Here is a 6,000-nt window from a genome sequence, read left to right as displayed (position 1 = left end):
AAGTGCCTCTCAAGCCAATCCAACTTGTGGGAGGTGCTTCAGGAAGCATTGGGTGAAATCTCTTCAGATTACCTCAACAAATTGACAACTAGAATGCCAAAGGTCTGCAAGGCTGTAATTGCTGCAAACGGAGGATTCTTTGACGAAAGCGAAGTTTGAAGGACACAATTATTATTTGTATTAAAAATCATTATTTCTAACCTTGTCAATGACTACATTTCCTATGATTTTGCTATATTTCCTATTCAAACTAATTTCATGTATTGTGATGTCACGAGAGGCTACACAGCTTTCAGCGGGATTGCTCAAGTAGTGCAAGGAGACCAGGTTCAACCAAAACAAGGATTTTATTAAAGGTCTTGGGAAACTAACGAAAGTATAACACAATTCTGTTCTCTGGTGGCTCTTTAAGGGTTAACAGTTCAGGGATGTCTCTTCCACATCCAAAATCATAACTCTCCCTCGCTCAAATAACTTTTCCCCAGTCTTACTGTATTCCACGTTGCAGCTAGTGGCCAACCCAGCAAAACGTCCTTCCAAATGTCCCACACGTATTTCCACAGGTGCATATATCCAAAGGTGAGTATTTCCCAAAGGTAAGTATCTCCAAATCCTTATATTCCTCATGGAAGTGGACGTGCAGCACTCTTGTCCTCCAGAGAGCCCAGCTTGGAGACCGTGTCTCTTCCCTTCAACAAACCTTCAGCTCATCAGCTCCGGATTGGTTTCAGCTGCGTGGGAAGATTGGCCATAGAGGGTTGGAGTTCCCGACCCTACCAGCAGATGGAGCCATAGCTGTCTGGGTTTGCAGCCATCTCAGGGGGATGTAACGTCCCTCCAGGACACAGCCTCTCGTGACATCACACATCCCCCTCCTCGGGACCGACGTCCTCGTCGGGGTAAAGGCAGCGAAGAAGGCATCACGCCGGGAGAGGGCGTCCGCATTGCCGTGGTGCTTGCCAGCCCTGTGGACAACAGAAAAGTTAAACGGTTGCAAGCTCAAAAACCATCTGGTTACTCTACTGTTTGATTCCTTGTTCTTGGCCATCCACTGCAGAGGGGCGTGATCAGATACCACCATGAAACGTCGGCCCAGGAGATAGAACCGAAGGGACTCCAGGGCCCAGACTACAGCCAGACATTCTTTCTCCACCGTTGAATAGTTCTTCTCTCTTGGAAGTAACTTTCTGCTTAGGTAGAGAATGGGATGTTCTTCACCGTCATGTGCCTGGGTGAGGACAGCACCCAGACCCACCTCCGAAGCATCCGCTTGGACAATGAATTCCTTCTTGAAGTCTGGTGCCACCAGGATCGGACTGGAGCAGAGTGCTCGCTTCAGGTTGAGGAAAGCCGCCTCCGCCGCAGGGTTCCACTTCACCATTCGTGAGTGGCGTTTGGTCGTCAGCTCCGTCAACGGTGCAGCTATGGTAGCAAAATCTGCAATAAAGCGTCTATAGTAGCCAGCGAGGCCCAAAAATGACCTTACTTGCTTCTTGTTGATGGGCTGCGGCCAGTCCTGTATGGCCCGCAGTTTGGCTTCCTGTGGTTTGACCAACCCCCGCCCAATGGTGTACCCCAGGTAGTTTGTCTCACTGAAGGCCACCTTGCACTTCTTCGGGTTTGCCGTGAGCCCTGCTTCCCTGAGCGAATCCAGCACCGCTTGTACCCGGGGTAGGTGGCTGGCCCAATCCTGACTTTGTATAACAACATCATCCAAATAAGCCGCTGCGTGCACTCTTGTGGGGCGCAAGGACTCGATCCATCAGGCGTTGGAACGTGGCAGGTGCCCCGTGGAGACCAAACGGAAGTCGGGTATACTGGTAGAGCCCCTCCGGGGGTGGCAAAGGCTGTCTTCTCCTTAGACGCCGGGGTCAAGGGCACCTGCCAGTAGCCTTTTGTGAGATCAAGAGTGGTTAGGAAACGAGCATGCCCCAAGGAGTCTATTAAATCATCGACACGAGGCATTGGGTATGCATCAAATTCAGACACTTCATTCAACTTTCGATAGTCATTACAAAATCGTACTGAACCGTCTGGCTTGGGAACTAGTACGATGGGACTTGCCCAGGCACTGTGGGACTCTTCGATTACTCCCAACTCCCGCATCTTCCTTACCTCCTTCTGTATAACCACTTTACGAGCCTCTGGCACGCGGTACGGGCGCTGGTTTACCGTTCGGCCAGGCATGGTGCGGATCTCATGTTGGACCACCTCTGTGTGACCGGGAATGGAGGAGAAGACATCCTGGTTCTGCTCCACGAGTTCCAGGGCCATCTGTCGTTGATGTGGGGACAGATTTGGACCCAGCTGAACCTCTTCTCGCGCCGGTTCCTGGGTCTCTGTGGGGGTAGAGAGCTGAACAGCGCCTCTCTGGCGTGCCACTTCTTTAAAAGGTTAACATGATAAATCTGCTCAGTTTTCCTTTTATCTGGTTGCCTCACCTTGTAGTTTACTTCTCCCATGCGTTCAATGACCTCATATGGTCCTTGCCAGGTTGCCAGGAATTTGCACTCAACGGTTGGCACCAGGACCAGCACTCTGTCCCCCGGCTTAAACTCCCTGGGTTGAGCAGATCTGTTGTAGGAGGCTTGCTGTTGCCGCTGACTGGCCTCCAGGTGTTCCCGCATCATGGGATAGATGGCCTTCATTCTCTCCCTCATAGCCCCTACATGGTCGATCAGTGTCCGCTGTTGGCATGGCTGCTCCTCCCAGGCCTCCTTGGCGATGTCGAGCAGTCCTCTGGGTCTGTAGGAAAGCAAGAGCTCAAAGGGTGAAAAACCAGTAGAAGACTGAGGTACCTCTCTCACCGCAAATAATATGTATGGTAACAGCTGATCCCAGTTGCGCCCATCTTCCCCTACCGCTTTCCGCAGCATGGATTTTAGTGTTTTGTTAAAACGTTCGACTAGGCCATCTGTCTGGGGGTGGTAGACCGAGGTTCTCAGCTGTTTGATTTTCAGTAAAGCACAGAGTTCTTTCATCACCCTGGACATGAATGGAGTCCCTTGGTCCGTCAATATCTCTTTTGGGATTCCCAGACTAGTTGAGAGACGGAACAGCTCCTTGGCGATTTGTCTGGATGTAGCCTTCCTCAGCGGAATGGCCTCCGGGTACCGGGACGCATAGTCCAGAATGACCAGAATGTATTGATGTCCCCTGGCACTTTTCGGTAAGGGCCCGACTATGTCTAATCCAATCCTCTCAAAAGGAGTTTCGATAATGGGCAAGGGAATGAGCGGGTTTCTATATGTGGGCTTTGGCGCCACCTGCTGACACTCAGGGCAACTACGGCAGTAGTTCTCTATCTCTTTGTGTACTCCTGGCCAAAAGAAACGTTGCATGATTCTTTCCTTAGTCTTCTCTACCCCCAAGTGGGCCCCTAGCGGGTGTGTGTGGGCTAGGTTGAGTACTGTGGCCCGATAGGGCTGTGGCACGAGGAGCTGTTCATGCACTTCCTCATTTTTCTTGACTATCTGATATACTAACCCCCGGTTTACTGCGAAATGGGGGTAAGTAGGGTTGTCTTATCACCTAACACTACACCTTCTAATACCTGCACATTTCTTAAGGCATTTGCAAGAGTAGGATCTTGTAATTGAGCCGTACCATACTGGCCTGTGAGAGGGGAAGCTCTTGGGTGCCTGGGACGTCTTCTTCACTGGAGAACGGAGCACTTTCCTGGGCTGCGTTCTCTTCTCCTGTATCCGGACCAGTCTCGGTGTCGGTCTGGGCACCTGCCATCCCTATCAGAGCCCGGGCGGGAGTGAGTAACTCGGAGGATTGCACCGGAGCCTTCCCAGGATGAGTCTTGCCTCTCCGTTTCCGAGGTACTCGGGTTATCCTCTCCTGAGACTCTCTCCAGAGTGGGTAAAAGGCTGGGCAGTCTCGTCCAATTAGGACAGGGACGGGGAGGGACTCAACCACCCCCGCCGTCGTGTGTATGGTTCCCCGTGTGCTGGTCATTGTAAGTTCAGTAATGGGGTATTCTCTGGTGTCCCCATGGACACAGGAAACTGGGAGGACTTTCCCCGGGGTCAGACACGTTGGGCCCACCAAATCCTTACGCACCAGGGTGGCCCGGCTACCAGAATCCAGTAAGGCCTCCACATCATGGTGATTCACAGTTACCGGGCAGGTGGGGGGTCGATCTGGGCCGCCATCTACGACTCCCAAGAGCGAGGCAAAACGATGTGTGGGTGCTGAGCTGGAGGACTCCGCAGTGGGCATAGGTTCATCGGCTGGTTTCCCACACTGCCAGGAGATATGTCCCATCTCCCCACACCGGTAACACTGTCGAGGTTCCCCCATCCTGGTGTACTCTTCTTGGACCCGCCTGGTTTCTGGCTCCCCCTGGAGCCGGGATAAGTCCTGACGCGGCGGGGTTCGAGACCTTGGGGTCCTTTGGACGGGTTTTCCCCATTTGTGGTGGGGCCGCACTCCTGGGGTCTTTTCGGGAAGCATTCAGCATCTCCGCTGTGGCCTGGTACTTTTCCACAGCTTCCACGGTCAGATCAGCCGTGGTCAAGGCCTGTTGACTGATGAACCGTTTTGCCTCATAAGGCAGGGCGCGTAGGTAACGATCCACCACAACGGCCTCCACCACCGCCGCTGCTGTATTCCTCTGCGGATCCAGCCATTTCCTTGCGATTCGGACAAGTTCATGCATCTGCGCCCGAGGAGGTTGGTCTGGTTGGAAGGTCCAACTGTGAAAGCGCTGGGCCATACCAAACTTTGTGAGTCCATATCTGCTGAGGATCTCAGACTTCAGGGCATCATAGTCAGTAACCTGGTCAGGGCCCAGGTCCCGGACAGCATTCAGCGCTTCCCCGGTTAGAAAGGGGGCTAACAGACCAACCCACTGTTGCTTGGGCCAGGCTTCCCTAGTGGCCGTGGCCTCAAATGCATGCAGGTATGCCTCAATGTCATCGGTAGCTCCCATCTTAGATATACAGTCACTTGCCTTTATTGGGCGGGTATTTTGGACCACCCTCTGTCTCTGCAACTGCAATTCCTCTGCCTTCAGAAGGTTGGCTTTCTTTTGCTCCTCCAAGAGAGCCACGTTTGCTTGCATCTGGGCTTGCTGGCCAGCAACAAGGGCTTTCAATATGTCCTCCATTTCAGTCGGCGGGGAGCCTACGGCCAACTTGGAAAACTGGGTGATCAAACCTTCGGTATCCCCCTCTGACATGCACTATTAACGCTTGAGCGTGCCTGTATTCTCCACCATCTGTGATGTCACGAGAGGCTACACAGCTTTCAGCGGGATTGCTCAAGTAGTGCAAGGAGACCAGGTTCAACCAAAACAAGGATTTTATTAAAGGTCTTGGGAAACTAACGAAAGTATAATACAATTCTGTTCTCTGGTGGCTCTTTAAGGGTTAACAGTTCAGGGATGTCTCTTCCACATCCAAAATCATAACTCTCCCTCGCTCAAATAACTTTTCCCCAGTCTTACTGTATTCCACGTTGCAGCTAGTGGCCAACCCAGCAAAACGTCCTTCCAAATGTCCCACACGTATTTCCACAGGTGCATATATCCAAAGGTGAGTATTTCCCAAAGGTAAGTATCTCCAAATCCTTATATTCCTCATGGAAGTGGACGTGCAGCACTCTTGTCCTCCAGAGAGCCCAGCTTGGAGACCGTGTCTCTTCCCTTCAACAAACCTTCAGCTCATCAGCTCCGGATTGGTTTCAGCTGCGTGGGAAGATTGGCCATAGAGGGTTGGAGTTCCCGACCCTACCAGCAGATGGAGCCATAGCTGTCTGGGTTTGCAGCCATCTCAGGGGGATGTAACGTCCCTCCAGGACACAGCCTCTCGTGACATCACAGTATGTTTTCATGGAAAACAAGGACATTTCTAAGTGACCCCAAACTTTTGAACGGTAGTGTATATACAGCTCTGGAAAAAATTAAGAGACCACTGCAAATTTTGCAAACCTCAAGCCTGGCTCTTCTTTGCTTCTCATTGATGAAGGGCTTTTTTCTAGCTTTGCACGACT

Source organism: Coregonus clupeaformis, chromosome 15 (genome assembly GCF_020615455.1).
Source record: "Coregonus clupeaformis isolate EN_2021a chromosome 15, ASM2061545v1, whole genome shotgun sequence".
In the NCBI taxonomy this organism is placed as follows: domain Eukaryota; kingdom Metazoa; phylum Chordata; class Actinopteri; order Salmoniformes; family Salmonidae; genus Coregonus; species Coregonus clupeaformis.
Note: the sequence above shows the minus strand (reverse complement) of the source record.